The following is a 16,843-nucleotide window of genomic DNA, read 5'->3' as shown; positions in this document are numbered from 1 at the left end:
GCAGGCAGCCTACAGACTTTTTCTCTTGACTTTTTAAAACAAGATGCATAAAACCACTTTTCCTATCATGGCATAAGAAATGATAACTTCTTGAAGAATTATACCTCTTTGCCATTTGATGACATCTCTATGAGGACAGGGAACTATGGGCTCAGTTATCTTTGCATCCCTAAAATCAAACTCAGAAACTGCCCCCAAAAAGGCTGTTGAATAAATACATAAGTAAATTCAATTTTTATAGCATCTACTGATGTCTAAAAATTCCAAATTAGAAGTTAAAACCCCTATGATAGATATTCTAAAGGAGACAAATTAATGCAAAATCAATTATGTATTACATTCTACCTAGGATTTTATGAAACTGAGCTCAGTCTCAAAGAACTGTACTGTAGGCTGGGTGCAGTGGCTCACACCTGTAACCCTAACACTTTGGGAGGCCCAGGCGGACGGATCACTTCAGGCCAGGAGTTCAAGACTAGCCTGGCTAATATAGTGAAACCCCATCTCTACTAAAAATACAAAGATTAGCTGGGTGTAGTGGCTGGAGCCTATAACCTTAGCTACTTAAAAGGCTGAGGCACAAGAATTGCTTGAACCCGGGAGGTGGGCCATGAGCTGAGATCGCACCACTGCACTCCAGCCTGGGTAGCAGAGCGACACTCTGTCTCAAAAAAATAAAAAAAAAGAACTTACTGTAAAATCTGCTTTCCCTTGTTCCTTACTCTTAGGAATATAAAACCAATCACTGGTTCTAGCCCTCACTGTTATGCTTACCGTATTTTCTCATTTATAAAATGGGAGTAAAAATAACAGCTACCTCATTGCATTTTTGTGAGGATTAAATTAGTAAACACATGTATAATATTTATGGCACATAGTGACCACTTAAGAAATATTAGCTAGTATTACTATTGTTGTTATCAGGCACTGTTCTGGCTAACACTCTATTAGACCAAGTTAAATATTACTTCATTTAGTTAATCTGCCCAGAAAAGCATTAATAGAAGCAAGCTGCACATATAACCTGTCCCCTTGACAAAATCTGCCTTCTAAAAGTCATTAGTGGATTCTCAATGTACAAGAATTGCCTATGAATTGTTTACTTTTTAGAATATGACTTCCCCTTGAGGCAGAATACATATTTAACAGGTCCTAACTGTATACCAGAAAGAACTGAATTGTCAGCTTCACTAACAGGTTTCTTTAAAAAGAAAATCAGACAACAATTTTACCTTCTTTTCAGGCCAGATGATGTTCCTAGTCCTGCAAGGTCTGGGGTGCTTTTATCCGAAAAGAGCCCATGAGCTTATGAGGGCTTCAAATGACTACTCCTTAAGTTAAAAATACGCACTGAGAAACAAAAGCAGAAGTATTTGTAAAACTGCTCTCTTTGCACTCTCCCACTGCGGGTACTTTCCTGTCCCTCAGGTCACTGTCCTTCAGTCCAGCAATTTCCAAACAGTGTCCTGCAGGCTGCTGGTCCCAAGATGCTCAGCCACAGAGGTGTTGTGGCCAAGGAAGGTTGGGGAACCCATATTACATTCCCCTCGTGCAAAGCCACAATACATTAGCATATTAAACACCTTGGCCCCTTCCAGGAATGAAACCTGTTTAGTTGTGCTTAACCCATTGTTTGAAAACTTACTTAACCACAGACTCCCTTTGTGATAGTAGGCAGCTAGTCAGAGGCAAGCAGGGCAGAAGAGGGCTCTTCCTACCCCACACCAGGAGTGTGAGGCAACCATCAGGGCCAGGCGGTTGTTAACTGTTTCTCTAAAATAATAATTGGGCAGGGCACAGTGGCTCATGCCTGTAATCCCAGCACTTTGGGAGGTCAAGGTGGGTGGATCACCTGAGGTCTGGAGTTTGAGACCAGCTTGGCTAACACGGTGAAACCCCATCTCTACTAAAAATACAAAATTTAGCAGGATGTGGTTGTGGGCACCTGTAATCCCAGCTACTTGGGAGGCTGTGGCAAGAGAATCACTTGAACTCAGGAGGCAGAGGTTGCAGTGAGCTGAGATGGCCTCATTGTACTCCAGCCTGGGTGATAGAGCAAGACTCTGAATAAAAAAAAAAAAATGAAATAATAATTAGCCACAGCCAGTGCCAGGGAAAGGCAGTCTCCCAGTAGATAGAAACACCTGAAACTGGGGATCAGCAGCTTCCTGATAAGATCTCAGGAGTTGGGCCAGTGGGCTCCAGCAAAAAAGAGGCAAATGGCAAAGTTTAACTGGTATATGACCTTCTAGGAACATTCAACTGGTAAGGGAAGAACACCTCAAGTGAGCATACGTACGACTCCAGTAAACATACTGTGCACGCATCACTCGTAAGTGCTGGCAGCCACTGCAGATGTGGACAGCCCATCCAAGGGAAGCATCAGGTGAGAAGGGACACAAAACCCTGGAAATATGACAACATATAAAACCCCAAGTCAAAGGTCAAACCATGCACTTGATCTCGCAAGCAATCCTCTTGGCCCTCTTCCAAGTTTACTTCCCTTCGTTCCCACTCTAAAGCTTTTGAATAAACCTTCGCTCCTGCTCTAAAACTTGCCTTGGTCTCTTACTCTGTCTTATGCCCCTCGGTCAAATTTTCTCTTCTGAACAGGCAAGAATTGAGGTTGCTGCAGACCTATATGGGCTTACCACTGCTAACACCCTTTCAAGGAACATCTACTAGAATCTAGGTTTTGGAAATGCTGAAACAGTCTAAATTAACCAATTCTTTCCACCTTAAAATGACTGTGGACTCATTCACCTGGCCTGGCAAAGTCAGGACTTACTTAACAGCAGATGGGAAAGAATCTTCAATATCTATTTGTAATGTAAGCCTCCTTTTGCTAGCACCAGAAGCTTACATAAAATTAGGCATTTGAGAAAGCATCTTGCCCCCGTCATCAGGCCACTATGATATTCACCCAACCATAACTACTTCAAATGGCCAACACATGGGGATTATGGGAACTACAATTCAAGATGATATTTGGGTGGAGACACAGCCAAACCAGATCACTGGCGGAATACATGGATATACATGCAGAAATCTGGGTAGCTTTAGTTCCTTTCATGAGGTCTACTTCCTACACTCCTATCATCACTATGAACCAGCCAAAATGAAGATATACCTGGACAGACAGGAGACCCAGATGGGTAGGAACTAAATATGCAAACATTTTTCTCAGTAGAGAGAAAAACCAAGAAAAGGAGGGAAATAAGATTCAAAATGATCCCAAAAGGCAAATTCTGGGGAAAACCAAACAATATAAACACAGTAAGTTCTCAAAAGATGCTAGTTATTAGTGTTATCATTAATATTAAATAATAATATTAACTGTAAATCCCTGCATCTATGTTGAAAATAGCAATTACATAAGAGATAATAGAGAACCGGCTTGGCCAAAATCCACAGGAGAAAATACAATTTGGGTTTTGGCTGATCACAAGCCCAACAAGTGTCAGCAGTACAGTGTAGCTGCTAAGTTACTAACACCACTGGACAGACCTCACCCACAGCAAAGGAACTGACAGGCTCACAAAACTCTCCCAGCCAGGCCATATCTGATGTGTAGGTTTGATTTAGGCACAAAAGATACAGACAATCGGAACTGTATCTAGCAAGAAGTGACTATCATGGCTGTAGGTCTGGATTCCAAATTAAACACAAAATAGTTGATAGAACAGGTGGTATCGATAGAAGTGAAGGTTTAAGGCACTCTTTGATATTTGAAGAGCTGCCAATAAAGAATGGCACTAGTTTTTTGGTGTCGCCAACTGGTGAAAGTTACAGGGGAGGCTGAAGCTCAGCCATAGTCGGAATCATAGAATAGGCTCCATACACAAAAGGATTTTTCCAGTACTTACAATTATCCAAGAATTGATCCCATGGCTTGAAAAGTTCTAAGCTTTCTTTTTGAAAGTGCCTGGAAGCCAGAGGATTATCAACCAGCAAGAGCAATCTAAGGATTCCTCTGGTGGGTGAAAGGATGCACTCAAGTTTCAAGGCCGCTTTCAACATGAAGAATCTGCAATTCTATGATTCTGACTATGGCTGAGCTTCATCAGACTAGCAGACAGAGCCCAGTGCTACCCTCTCCTCTAACTCATCTTTGCAAGGTGAATGGTAAACACTTAAAAATATTCTTGGTAGGCCGGGCGCTGTGGCTCACACCTGTAATCCCAGCACTTTGGGAGGCCGAGGCAGGCGGATCATGAGGTGAAGAGATCGAGAACATCCTGGCCAACATGGTGAAACTCCGTCTCTACTAAAAATACAAAAAAATTAGTTGGGCGTGATGGCGTGCGCCTGTAATCCCAGCTACTCGGGAGGCTGAGGCAGGAGAATTGCTTGAACCCAGGAGGCGGAGGTTGCAGTGACCCGAGGTCGCGCCACTGCACTCCAGCCTGGCGCCTGGTGACGGAGTGAGACTCTGTCTCAAAAAAAAAAAAAAAAAAAAAAATATATATATATATATATTCTTGGTAGACTCTGGAACAAATGATCAAATAATACCTGTGTCTCCAGTATTAACTACTCATTTTTGTTAAGTACCCTTCTATTCTACTTGAACTCTTCTATTTCTTATCTGCAAAAGGACCTAAATGAGAAGATAAAGGTAAATTAACTCTGAAAACCTTTAAAGTAATGTAAGAGATATTTATAATTATTGATATTTATCAATAAGTAGAGAAGCACTTAACTAATTTCTTTTAAAAAAAGAAAACACTTCCATACAAAGCAGTTATTTTTCTTATCCGACTTCAATTGTAAATTGCTGAGGAAGGTCTAATTTCACCTTCTATCTCAAGATTTGGTAGCCAAAGTTACCAAAGGCCTGCAAAGTTACCAGAGGCCTGAACACACAATTCCAGTAAGATGCCCACCACAGAGTATCAGCAAGAGAACTTGGAGGCTGGGCTTTGCCTTCTGTCCTCAAACAGGAATAAATGTAGGATCCAGGGAGAATGAAAGAGTAAAAATTGGGACACCTAACCTAAGAATAAACCAAAGAGACAGGAATATTTGGGTGTTAAAAGGCAAAGACCAAACACAATCTATAAAAGAAAAACTTGATGAACTGGACTTCAAAATTCAAAGCCTTTTGCTCTCTTCAAAAGTCACCATTAAGAAAATTAATTAATTACATACTTGCCAGTGAAAGAAAAGAAAGGAAAATAAAATGCAAGCCACAGATGGGAGAAAATATTTACAAATCATACCTGCTAAGGCACTTATATCCAGAATATATAAAGAACTCTAGCAACTCAATAATAAGACAAGGAATGCAATTTAAAAATAGGCCAGGCCAGGCATGGTAGTGGCTCACGCCTGTAATCCCAGCACTTTGAGAGGCCAAGGCGGATCACCTGAGATCAGGAGATCGAGGCCAGCCTGACCAACATGGCAAAACTCCATCTCTACTAAAAGTACACAAATTAGCCGAGAGTGGTAGCACATGCCTGCAATCCCAGCTACTCGGGAGGCGGAGGCAGAAGAATCACTTGAACCTGGGAGGTGGAGGTTGCAGTGAGCTGAGACTGCACCACTGCACATCAGCCTGGATGACAGAGCAAGACTTCATCTCAAAAAATAATAATAATACATAAATAAAAATACAAATAGGCCAAAAATCAAATGGATATTTCACCAAAGAAAATGTGTGAACAGCTAATAAGCACATGCAAAAATGCTCAATATCATTAGTCATTACAGAAATGCAAATTAAAACCACAATGAGCTACCACTACACACCCACCAGAATGTCTATAATCAAGATGACAGACAATATCAAGTGTAGAATGGGATGTGGAACAACTGGAACACCCTCATACCCTAGAGGGAGGAAGGTTAAATGGTGCAGCCACTGTGGAAAGCCCTATAATAGCTTTTCAAGAGGTTAAACATACATCTACCATATGTCCCAGGAATTTCAATTCTAGGTGTCTACCCAAGAGAAATGAAAACATTTGCCTACACAAAAACTTGCACACAAATGATTATAGCAGCATTATTCATAATAGCCAAAATGTAGAAACAACTCAAATGTTCATCAGCTGGTGAATGAGTTAACAAGATGTGGCATATCCATATATGAGATACTCAGCAATAAAACAGAACTACCAATGTACTTTACAACAGTGCTAAGTGTCAAAAACATTATGCTAAGGGAGAAATCGCCAGTCACATAAGCCTATATTAAATGATCCCATTTATATGAAATTTCTAGCAAAAGCAAATGTTCAAAGACAGAAAGCAGGTTAGTGGTTGCCTGGGGCTGGGGGTGGGAGCAGAGACTAACTGCAAATGGGGAAAGGCCATTTTGTGCAGTAATGGACATGTTCTAAGCATGGATTATGGGGATGGTTGCACAACGCTACAAATTCACTAAAGATCAATGTATTTACAACGGATGGACTTTAGATATGTAAATTATACCTCAATAAAGCTGTGGCTCAGGTCAGAGGGCAGATCTTCTAGTCATATTCATTATGAGTTATAGGCAATCCAAAGATAGAAACATAATGGAGAGAAAGAATGCATTTCCTTTTTCTTCAATTTTATTTATCAAAAGCACTTTTTTCAGGTATCTCAAAATTTAATGCTATAAACCAGGCATGGTGGTGCACATCTGTAGTCTCAGCTACTCTGGAGGCCAAGGCAGGAAGAGTGTTTGAGCCCCGGAGTTTGAGATCAGCCTTGGCAATATAACAAGACTCTCTCTCTCTCTCTCGATCTCTTTAAAATTAAAGCTAAAATACCCAGATCTCTTTTTTAAAATTATTATTAATTTTTGAGACAGTGTTGCTCTGTCACCCAGGCTGGAGTGCAATGGCACAATCTCGGCTCACTGCAACCTCTGCCTCTCAGGTTCAAGCAATTCTCCTGCCTCAGCCTCCAAAGTAGCTGGGATTACAGGCTCCCACCACCATGCCTGGCTAATTTTTGTATTTTTAGTAGAGACAGGGTTTCATCATGTTGGCCAGGTTGGTCTCCAACTCCTGACCTGAAGTGATCCACCTGCCTTGGCCTCCCAAAGTGCTGCAATTACAGGTGTAGCCACCATGCCTGGCCCCAGATCTCTTAAAATATGATTTTGGAGGCAGTTTGCCTGGAGGTTAAGGGTTGGAACTGTGGATCCAACCTGTGTCTAAAACCCAGCGCTCCTACTTACTAGCCGACTTGAGCACGTTACTTAGATTGAATTTCAGTTTCTTTTTCCTATATAACAAAATTAATACATACCACAGAGTTGTTAAAACTAGCACACTATCTATTAACAGCACATGGTAAATATTCAACATGCTGATGTTATTATTTTCATTATCAACCCATCATCACTACCATCACTATGACTGTAGTTTCCTTGGGAGACTTGAAAACTTGACTGATATGTGTACGTTCTTAACATACATTTAGTGCTTCATTACTGCTATATTCAATTTAATTCACTCCCCAAACATAACTATGTTCCCTTATAAACCTCATTCATTGTCTTAGGGACCTTATACTTTGAAATAAAATCCCCAGAACGTTTCACTAACAGAACAAAAGCTGTATTATCCCCTGGCTAGAGCAAGGTACTTTCCAAATCAACCATAGGAAAAAAATAGTTTTAAAAGGTGCAGTTTTTGTTTGTTTCTAGGAGAATTGGACAAAAAAAAAAAAATGTCAGCATTTCCTCAGAGAAGCCTGGTAAACAGGGAAATAACACTAAACAAAGAAAGCCATGTACAGAGGAGCTGGCACAGAAACACACTTGCCAGAACCTGCACCCAAAAATCACCAACACCTGCAGAGCAAAGCAAAGGGCCACGTATGGTGCTGGCGGCTTCCTGAGTGACAGCTGAAACCTGGCCAAGTTCAAAAACCCCTTGCTGTGGGTATTCTTGCTTTGTAACATCTATCTGAAAAGGGAAGGGAAACTGCACCGGGTAAACTTTCTATTCTGTAAGATAAGCGTCTTCTGGTTCTCTTTTTCTTTTTCTGGTCAGTGGGTGGAGGGACAGAACCCTGGAAAAATATCTGTGCCATCAAGCAAGACAACCCCATCACTGATGTCGGGAAAAGCAGAGCAGTCACCTCTGGCTTGCCCAGCCCACCTCACTCGCCCGTCAGCACACACTGCGACTAAAGAACCCACTTCAGCTGGCTGGAGCATCCTTCCAGCCACATACCTCAAAGATCATCTGGGAAGAGATACCACAACATGGCAGGAGGCCGGGTGCCTGTGCCAGGGAGGGACACATGCCCTTCACTCACCACACTTGCTGGTCAGCCACAGAAGCCCTGTGACCTCAGCATGCTCAAGGGAAATATGTCATGAGATTTATCCTTCTTTATCCAAGAAAACCTCACAGCGCCTGTGGGGATTTCTCTTGGGCCCCACCTAGCTCCTGCCTCAGTAGAGAGTGGAGAAAACCAACTTCCTCACAGAAATGTCTTTTAGGGCCAAATGTAAGTGTCCCTGAAATCAAGTAGACAATGATGTTCCTGTCATTCTCTGTCTGTCCTTGAATGTTGTCTCTGTTCTGATTTTTTTCCACTACAAAGGCATAGACCCTGAGAGCTGAAAGGGCCCATAGGGATCCAGAGAGGTCCCAGAGGATGGAAGTGGCCAGGCCAAGACTAATACCCAGCTTTATCCACAAAATCTGGAAAATGCTATCATGCTATCTTCGACCCAGAAAAGAAGTGCTCACAAGAAAAAATATCAAAGGAGACTAGTCTAGATTCTGAGCTAGTGTCAAAGTTCAAATCCAGTTCTGTCCCTTACTAGGGCATGTAGCCTGGGCAATTTCCTTAACCTCCGTTTTCTTATCCATTAATAAGAGGATAATAACAGCATCAGCCTTACAGAGCACTCCAAGCATGAAATGTATCAATACCGAGAGTTTCTATATGACTATCATCATCATCATCATCATCATCCTAAAACAGACAGGGGAATAAAAGTGAAGAAGGGATGATATGGTAAAAAAAAAAAAAAGGTAGAAAGTGAATATATGGTCATTAAATAAGTAGAGCATAATTTAACTTCAAAAAATTCAAAGACATGGCTAGGGTCATATTAACAGGGGTTAGTGAGAACATAAAAGCAAAATGTGTTACAAACCATTAGGTACGGTATGGCTCCAACTATGTTAAATATTCATACCCACATGTATACACATACTTCCAGAAGAAGGTGAATTAAAATGCATGAAACATTAATTCTCTGGGCACTGGGATTAAGGTTGACCTTTATTGTCTTCTTTATTACTTTTATTTCCCAAATTTTACACAGCAGACATGTATTACTTTAGAAATCAAAATAAATGTGGGTTTCAAAGGCTGTTCAAATTTTTTTTAACTTATTTTTTGGAGACAGGGTTTTGCTCTGTTACCCAGGCTGGAATGCACTTGTGTGATCGTAGCTCACTGCAATCTCTACCTCCCAGGCTCAAGCAATCCTCCTGCTCCAGAGCCCCCACCACCCATAGCTGGGACCACAGGTGCATGCCACCACACCCAGCTAATTTTTGTAATTTTGAAGAGATGAGGTTTCATCATGTTGCCCAGGCTGGCTTAAAACTCCTGGACTCAGAACCATCTGCCTGCCTCCATCTCCCAGAGTGCTCACAGGCAGGAGCTGCAGCGCCCAGCCCAGCCCAAGGCTGTTTTTTAAAAGAAGAAACTTGATACCAGGCCAGGCCTCAAATGGCAAAAGAGCTATTAGGTAGAATCCCAAGAGGGGGGGCCTGTGTTTACTCAGCCAGCCAAGCCCTGAGCGCCTGTGTCTGGGAGGAGAACGAGACTTAGGGGGAAGGGGGGAGGCTTAACCACCAAGCTAATGTGAAAGATGATGCCTGAGAGCACCAGGCCAGGGAAGGACTCAGTAAAACAGGAATAAATTCCAAAAGAAAACAGAAGAGATGATGTCAGCAGTCCTTGGTTAAAAAAAGAAGAAGAAGAAAGAGAATGCTGGAGCAAGCCTCTGCACACAAAACTTCTTCCCTCTGGCTAGGACAGAAGATCAGTCACCAAAACTAAAAAGCTAAAAGATCCAAATAGCTGAAAAGAGGAATCATGGGCTCCTACTGGGGATGAGACTTGCTTGGAAGCCCATCTGAGGGCTTGTTGCCCAGTCCTCCACATCTGAGATCATCCCCTGTTCTCAGCCAGGACCAGGGATTTCCTGCTTTTTGGCATTCAGATGCTAGAAACAGATCTGTTGACTCTGAAATCACCGACTGACAGATGCGAGCCAGGGCCCAGAGAGAACGCTCCGAGGGGTCTAAGAAGATTGAGTTCACCTGGCATCTTTCCCGGCACATGTCTTCCTGGCTTGTCTTCAGTCTCTATTCCTCCCAGTTTGAGTTCCCACCCTACCTCTTTTGCAGAGATTCCTTGTAGCTCATGAAGGAGTGGACGGAAGACACAGAACAGAAAGCAAAGAGAAGGACTGGGGGCTCCCAGCTCTTGTTCAGGGCCCCACTCTGCTCTGACAAGCATGTTAAGGTTTATCCAGATCACCCCTCCAGTTCCCCTATTTCACAGATGAGGGAAATGAAACAGGAAAAGGGGGACTGTATGTCTGTGCCCATCGAAGTCAGATGAGATGATACACTGTCTTAAGACCATCTGATTCAGGACCTTGCTTGAGTCACAAAGCTTTGTAGTGACAGAGCCAGGACAAGCATGTAACTATCCTAATGGCTGCTCCTTCCTTCAGCACTCGTGGCTGCCTGCAAGCTGGACTGCACTCTCTTACTGCTCACTAGAAAAGTTCCAGTCCCCCAACATGCACAGGGGCTCCAGTAGCCATGGTATGTCTGTGTCCTCTGCCCTCTTTGTGTCCTTGTCGTCCTTCGGGGGGCTACAGCGGCATCCTGGCTAAGTCTGACGGTCTGCCTGTGGGCAACAAGAAGCTCACCATGCAGAACCTCAATGACCACCTGGCCTCCTACCTGGATAAGGTGCATACCCTGAAGGCAGTCAACAGTGAGCTGGAGGTGAAGCTCTGCGACTTGTCCCAGAAGCAGGGGCCCGGGTCCTCCTGTGACTACAGCCACTACTACAAGACCATTGAGGACCTGCAGGACAAGATTCTTGGTGCCACCATTGAGAAATCCAGGACTGTCCTGCAGATTGGCAACATCCATCTGGCTACAGATGACTTCCGAACCAAGTTTGAGATCCAGCAGCTCTGCTCATGAGCATGGAGGCTGACATCAACGGCCCACACAGGGTGTTGGAGGAGGTGACCGTGGCCAGGACTGATCTGGAAGTGCAGATCAAAGGCCTGAAGGAGGAGCTGGCCTACCTGAAGAAGAACCATGAGGAGGAAATCAGTGCCCTGAGGGGTCAAGTGGGAGGCCAGGTCAATGTGGAGGTGGATTCAGCTCCAGCCACCAATCTCGCCAAGATCCTGAATGACAGGCAAAGCCAACATGAGGTCATGGTTGAGCAGAACCGGAAGGATGCTGAAGCCAAGTTCACCAGCAGGACAGAGGAACTGAACTGGAAGGTCGCTGTCCACACACAGCAGCTCCAGGTGAGCAGGTCTGAGGTCACTGACCTGTGGTGCACCCTCCAAAGTCTTGAGATTGAGCTGCATTAGCAGCTCAGCATGAACGCTGCCTTGGAAGGCACACTGGCAAAAACAGACTTTGGAGTCCAGCTGGCGCAGATCCAGGCGCTGATCTGCAGTACTGAAGCCCAGCTGAGTGATGTGTGAGCTGATGGTGAGCGGCAGAATCAGAAGTACCCACGGCTCCTACAGCAGGAGATTGCCACCTACCGCAGCCTGCTCCAGGGCCAGGAAGATCACTACAACCGCCTGTCCACCTCCAAGGTCCTCTGAGGCTGCAGGCTCCGGGGCTTCTGCTCTCCTCAGAGGGTGTCTCCTGGGTAGGGGGATGGGAAGGTAGGGACCCTTACACCCATGGCTCTTCCCCTGACCTGCCAGTAAAATTTTATGGCCCAAGGGAAGAAAAAAGAAAAAAGAAAAAGGAAAAGTTCCAGTTCAATTCCCAGGCTCCCCTTGGACAAATATCAACATATAAAATGATCCAGAAGGCTAAGTCAAATTAAGGTATAATGGACAGGGGTGCCTCTTCACTTTATCTAAGGGACAATTATAACAGAAAACATCTCAGTCAAAAAAGTGACCCTGCAACGTGGATTGCCAGGACTCACAACAAGCCGGAGGGGTTGGCACCTTTTCAACACGAACCTGCATTCCTGAAGGTCCAGATCCCAGAGTGTACTGTATCCAAAGTGCCTGTGGCTAGCATGTGTCCTACAGACTCTGGAACCACACTCTTTGGCTTCCAACCCTGGGTCCACCACTTACTCTGTGACTTTTGGCCAGCGTTTTAACCTTCCTGTGTCTCCATTTCTTCTGGAAGGTAAGCACTAAGTATCTCCTATCTTTAAAAGTTCCTAAGAAGTCTGTATCCTAGGCCACCCTATATTTATATGCCCACCCACCCACCCTTTCTGTCCCCTTTGAACCCAACCTGAGGCGGGGGGACAGGTCCCTCTCTCAGCCTCAGAAAGTGAATCATGATGGGATTCAACGTTTTCTTTGGTTTTCTCCTTCTCTTTGGCCAGTAACAAGTCAAAGGCGGGTATGACTCGGGTCTCACTAAACAGGGAGGTCAGCAGGGAAAGGCTTCCTCTCCAAATAAAAAGACCTAAGTTTGGCCAGGTAAGGTGGTTCACACCTGTAATCCTAGCACTTTGGGAGGCTGAGGCAGGCGGATCACCTGAGATCAGGAGTTCAAGACCAGCCTGGCTAATGTGGTGAAACCCATCTCTACTAAAAATACAAAAATTAGCCAGGCGTGATAGCACATGCTTGCAATCCCAGCTACTCGGGAGGCTGAGGCAGGAGAATCGCTTGAACCCGGGAGGCAGAGGTTTCAGTGAGCTCAGATCATGCCATTGCACCCCAGTCTGGGCAACAAGAGCAAAACTCCATATCCAAAAAGTAAAAAAAAAAGACATAGGTTTATGCAAAGTGTATTAGGCCATTCTTGTACTGCTATAAAGGAATATCTGAGATTGGGTAATTTATAAAGGGAAGAAGTTTAACTGGCTCACAGTTCTGCAGGCTGTACATGCATGGCACCAGAATCCTGACACAGCTTCCAGGGAGGCCTCAGGGAGCTTTCACTCACGTAAGAAGGCAAAATGGGAACAGGCATATCACATGGTAAGTGCAGGAGCAAGAGAGCTGGGGGAGAGGTGCCACAAACTTAAACAACCAGATCTCATGAGAACTCACTCACTATCACAAGGACAGTGCCAAGACATGAGGGATCTGCCTCCATGACCCAAACACCTCCCACCAGGCCCCACCTCTAACATTGGGGATTACATGTCAACATGAGATTTGGGCAGGGACAAATATCCAAACCATATCACACAAAGGAAGCCTTTTGACCCTTCCACTGCCTTTAGTGCTCCATCTGTAGCCATGGGGAAAGAGCCAGGAAGGCCAAGGGGATCTCAGCCCTGAGCCCTAACACTGTCCTGATCTCTGTGCCCAGCTCAGCCTCCACCTATTCCAAGGATGACTGTGAGAAATGTGACCCCTGCTTGTTTACAGTACTGTTTTACAGTACTGTTGCCTAAGTCTTCTTTTGCTTGTGGCCAAATGCTATACTAATAGATCAACTGTACGAGTTTATTCTCATTAAAAAACATTTAAAATCATGTTCTTCAAAAAGTTATGAAGTGATGTTGCAATATCAGTATGACTCGTGGCATTGTTTTATATACACACACAGATACAGAAATATAGGAGTGTGTGTGTATACACATTTTATATATATATATATATATATACAGGTACACTCATATATAGTGTGTATATACATTATATATATAATATATATAAATAATATATAATGTATATAATATATAATGTATTTACACACTATATATGGGTATATAATAATACTATGGGTATATAATAATATATAATATATAATTATATAATATATAACAATATATGAGTATATAATAATATATATGTAATGTATATAATAATATATATAATGTATATACACACTATATATGGGTGTACATGTGTATGTGTGTGTATATATAATGTATATACACACACATTCCTATATTTCTGTATCTGTGTGTGTATATAAAACAATGCCATGAGTCATACTGATATTGCAACATCACTTCATAACTTTTTGAAGAACATGATTTTAAATGTTTTTTAATGAGAATAAACTCGTACAGTTGATCTATTAGGATAGCATTTGGCCGCAAGCAAAACAAGAGTTAGGGTGTACAGGTCACATATATTTCCTAGCTTTGTCCACTCAGACAGCCTTGAAGTTGTGATGTCCCTGTAGCAACAAGCACACCTAGTATCTGGATCTTGGTTTCTAAGTACCATCCTCCAGTGAAAGAGACCAGTGTTCCTTGAAGAAATGGCCGACTCAAGAACTGCAGCAAGGAAAATACAAGATGAATCTGGACATCTTAGAATGCCAGAAAGCAAGGGAGGTGCTTTTTTTAAAAGGTAAGGGTAAGAAAGGAAAAAAGAAGAAAGATGGGGCACGTCAAATGGACGTATACGCCAAACTGAAGGAGTTCCCAATAACCAAAGCTGGAACAAACTGAAGCAAAAATAAAAAAAAGAAAGGAACAGTAGTATTAGATTATAACCCAAAGAATAAAACAACTATCTGTGAGCCCATACTGAAATAAATAAATGACTAAGTAAATAAATATAGCAAAAGGGACAGACAAATCTTCCTTACAAATGAATTCCAGTTAATAAATGTGGAAGCTGTTAGGAAAATAGAAAATCACCCATATTTTACTGGAGCAGAAATGTTTGCCCTAAAAAAACATTATGGCCTTCAATCTTTTCACAAATGATCAGTTATTATACTTCCAATGAGAGCAGGATTATGGACATTAATACAAAACTCGACAGCTTACAAAACTTTTTTTTAAGAAAGAAAATAGAAAATCATGATTAGAACACCATAGTAGTAACTGCTTCAAAAAGACCGACTGATGAAGCTAAAATTAGTGTGTGAAACTTTATGGAGAAACATTATCTGCACAGCCTTGAAATATCTCCTTCCCGAATACTAATATTAATACAAATATTAATTACTGTAGTGGTTTTAAAATATGTCCACAGACTCTTTGATATGCCTCCAAGAGATGGAACTTAATCCCCCGTACCCTGAGTATGAGCTGGACTTTGCGATTTGTCTCTAATTAATAAATGATGGAGGCTAGGCACGGTGGCTCACGCATGTAATCCCTGCATATTAGGAGGCCAAGGTGGGTGGATCATGAGGTCAGGAGTTCAAGGCCAGCCTGGCCAACATAGTGAAACCCCCGGCCCTACTAAAAATACAAAAATTAGCCAGCCGTGGTGGCAGGCGCCTGTAGTCCCAGCTACTCGGGAGGCTGAGGCAGAAGAATTGCTTGAACCCAGGAGGCGGAGGTTGCAGTAAGCCAAGATTGTGTCACTGCACTACAGTCTAGGTAACAGAGCAAGACTCTATCTCTAAATGAATGAATGAATGAATGATAGAAAGGGAAAAGTAACCTTACAGTAGTAAAACATAGCAGACATGACCTATAACTAAGTGAGGTTAACATCACCAGTAATAAGCCATCTTGACATCATGTATTCCCTCACAGGACACAGTGAGAAGAGCATGTCACCTGCCTTGTATTTGTCCGCAAAATCCATAATCACAGTCTAATCCTGAGAAGACACTATACAAACCCAAATGGAAGGACATTCTATAAAATACCTGAACACTACTCTTCAGAAGTGTCAAGGTCATATGTCTCAGTCCATTTAGTGTTGTTATAAAGCAACATATGAGGCTGGGTAATTTATAAAGAAAGAGGTTTGTTTGGCTCATGGTTCTGCAGGCTATTCAAAAAGCATGGTGCCAGCACTTGCTTCTGGTGAGGGCTTCAGGCTGCTTCCACTCATGGTGGAAGGTGAAAGAGAACTGTTGTTCAGAGATCACATGGTGAGAGGAGAAGCAAGAGAAAGGAGAGGGGCCAGGCACAGTGGCTCATGTTTGTAATCCCAACAGTTTGGGAAGCAAAAGAGGAAAATCCCTTGGGTCCAGGCATTTGAGACCAGCCTGGGCAACATGGTGAAACCCATCTCTACAAACAATAGAAAAATTAGCTGGGCAAGGTGATGTGTGCCTTAGTCACAGTTGTTTAGGGGGTTGAGGTGGGAGCATCTCTTGAGCCCAGGAGGTTGAGGCTGCAGTGAGCTGTGATCAGGCCAGTCCACTTCAACCTGGGCAAAAGAGCAAGACCCTATCTCAAAAAAAAAGAGAGAGACAAAGAGAGTACATGTGCTAGGCTCTTTTTAGCAACCAGCTCTCACGGGAACTAACAGAGAGATAACTCACTCATTATCACAAGGACTGTACCAAGCTATTCACCGGGGATCTATTGGAGATCAGTCAGAATGGTGGGAGAAATTTTAGAAAGTGCAAACTTTCTCGGAAGGCCAGAAGGTTCTGCAAAAGCGTCAGAAGAAGGTTATGGCTGAAGGCAGCCTAATCCTCTTATCTTGAGCTAATAGCATAGAGCAAATAACAAGGAAATGTAGAGGAGTTTATCTAAATAGCTTGTTTACTTATGTGGTACTAAGACTGACCTTAGAACATTTATGGGCAGAACTGCTCTCTATTGGGGGGTCAGCAATGTTAATTACCCTCTACTGGTGTTTACTTGAGACCTTTGTCATTTAATCTATACTAAATAAATGTGAAGGCCACAGGCTTATGGAGGCTGCTGCTGACTTTGGCAGAGGTCCCTTGGCCATGCTGAC

The 16,843-nt window shown here is 43.0% G+C and overlaps 1 protein-coding gene and 1 pseudogene across 2 annotated transcripts in view; one reads left to right on the top strand and one right to left on the bottom strand.

Moving 5' to 3' along the window:
• The window catches only part of LOC105728881 (keratin, type I cytoskeletal 19-like), a 39,233-nt pseudogene extending 27,388 nt beyond the window's left edge, over window positions 1–11,845 (top strand).
• The window catches only part of TMCC3 (transmembrane and coiled-coil domain family 3), a 299,140-nt gene that overhangs the window by 265,395 nt on the left and 16,902 nt on the right, over window positions 1–16,843 (bottom strand). Inside the window, exon 1 of one of the 2 annotated variants that reach the window (XM_012469326.2) lies at window positions 1,233–1,523. The exons of the other annotated variant lie outside the window; for it this stretch is intronic. The gene's annotated coding sequence lies outside the window, so the exon portion shown is untranslated. Of the gene's footprint in view, window positions 1–1,232; window positions 1,524–16,843 lie in introns of those variants that run through there. 2 annotated transcript variants of the gene reach the window in all.

This window comes from Aotus nancymaae, unplaced genomic scaffold (assembly GCF_030222135.1).
Source record: "Aotus nancymaae isolate 86718 unplaced genomic scaffold, 86718_ANA_hifiasm-v0.15.2.pri h1tg000016l, whole genome shotgun sequence".
Taxonomy (NCBI): domain Eukaryota; kingdom Metazoa; phylum Chordata; class Mammalia; order Primates; family Aotidae; genus Aotus; species Aotus nancymaae.
The sequence above is the reverse complement of the archived record's forward strand: the minus strand, read 5'-3'. Positions and strand labels throughout refer to the sequence as shown.